This window comes from Humulus lupulus, chromosome 4 (genome assembly GCF_963169125.1).
Source record: "Humulus lupulus chromosome 4, drHumLupu1.1, whole genome shotgun sequence".
In the NCBI taxonomy this organism is placed as follows: Eukaryota; Viridiplantae; Streptophyta; class Magnoliopsida; order Rosales; family Cannabaceae; genus Humulus; species Humulus lupulus.
This window is the reverse complement of record NC_084796.1, coordinates 157,774,679-157,776,561: the sequence shown is the minus strand read 5'-3', so window position 1 is coordinate 157,776,561 and position 1,883 is coordinate 157,774,679. Positions and strand designations below refer to the sequence as shown.

At 34.2% G+C, this 1,883-nt stretch overlaps 1 non-coding gene across 1 annotated transcript; it reads right to left on the bottom strand.

Moving 5' to 3' along the window:
* Positions 1 to 1,343: 1,343 nt before the first annotated feature.
* Positions 1,344 to 1,450, bottom strand: LOC133833387 (small nucleolar RNA R71). Its single transcript, XR_009892768.1, has one exon. It is a non-coding gene; the product is annotated as a small nucleolar RNA R71 (small nucleolar RNA).
* Between the last annotated feature and the right edge of the window lie 433 nt (positions 1,451 to 1,883).

Here is a 1,883-nt window from a genome sequence, read left to right as displayed (position 1 = left end):
TTATTATATATATTTTCTAACTATAATTAATGGTGTAGAATTATAGTTGAGTAGAATGAATCAATTTTATTAAAATATATATATGTTTGCATGAATGAAACTTATGCTTCTCATATTTTCTTTCTGATTCTAATTCATCAATTTTGTTTATTTAATGTTAAAAAAAAATATATTCTTTTTCAAAGTTATATTATTTCAAAGTTTATTATTTTTAATTTACTAATCTTTCTTTTTACTTGTATTTTACCTCTCTGTGGATACGACATAGCCCAATTACTACTGCGATCACTTAGGAGTTATTGGGCGATATCAATTTTTGGCGTCGTTGCCGGGGAGATAATTCTACAATTAAAGGTTTGCATAGTAAATTAATTTTTTTTTCTATTTAAAAAAAAGTAGTATAATTTTTAATTTCTCTTTTATTTTATTTTTCCTTAGTAATTTTTATTTTTATTTATTCATTTTTTTTTAGGTTTACAATTTTACTTTCTAGATTTAGGTTTTTTCCGAAAAAAAAAGCATAAAATTTTAAATCATAAATTTTTTTTAAAAAAAACAAAAAAAAAAGGTATTGAGAACATTTGTGTAATTGTGGAAATTAGTAAAAACCAAACTTGTTCTATCTTAGAAAAATTTGTTCTTAAATAAGGTTTGTGTTAGCGTTACCCTCCAACCTTTTCTAAGAACCTCGGGGAGTTCTAGAAAAGCTCTTGGGCCTAAAGTGGTACCTTGGCAACCTTTCCAATTGGCCTGGGAACATTTTGGTGTATACTTATTACATTATTACACACTTGCGCTTATAATACTTACAAAATAAAAAAAATATTATGCCACGAAATAGAGACACACTAGGGAGATTTGTGAGACAACAAGTAGAAACTTTAGAAAACTCTCTTAGTTCGTCGTTTTCTTCCATTCGTTCAAACACTCCCGATTCACCGAGACTTCTTGAACCACCCACGATGGCTCATCAAGATGAAGTCCAACCAAGAACGCTATAGGAATATTTACATCCTACGCGTACAGCCATACCTTCATGCATAATGTATCCCAACAATATGCCAAATTTTGATTTCAAACCCGACATGATTAACCTCTTACCAACCTTCCATGGGTTGGAAAATGAGAGTCCGTACGTGCATATACAGGAATTCGAAGAGGTGGTGGCTACATTCAACAACCGAGTTGATGTCACTAATATTGTGAGATTGAAATTCTTTCCTTTCTCGCTCAAAGACAAAGCAAAAAGCTAGTTGTATTCCTTAAGGCCTGGATCTATCGGAACATGGGACGAAATGACGAAAGCATTCTTTGCCAAATATTTCCCGCCCCATAAGACTAGCAGTCTTAAGAGGCAAATCTCTACCTTCATCCAGAAAGACCATGAAAATTTCCATCAGGTCTGGGAGAGGTTTAGAGATTTGATAAATCAATGCCCACATCATGGATACGAAAGTTGGCATTTGATAAGCTATTTCTATGATGGTCTCACAACCGAACAAAGACAATTCGTACAAATGATGTGCAATGGCGAATTCCTTCAAAAAGATCCCGATGAAGCTTTCGAGTACCTCAACGATCTGGCTGAAAAGTCCTACACATGGAATGGAATGAGTCCTATGGACAAGCCACGATCAACTGGAATCTACCAATTAAAGGAAGATGACAATGTCATAAGCCAAATTGAATCATTGAGACAACAATTCGAGGCTTTCAAATCTCAAGAAGGTAGAGGAATCCATATGGCTGCAAAGGTAGAGACACCAGATCCATGCTTCATATGTGGAGGGACGGAACATCAACCGCAAGAGTGCCCAACTCTTGGTGAGTTAAGAGGAGGAAATGAGGAACACTGCAATGCTTTAGGGGATTACAAGAAGCTT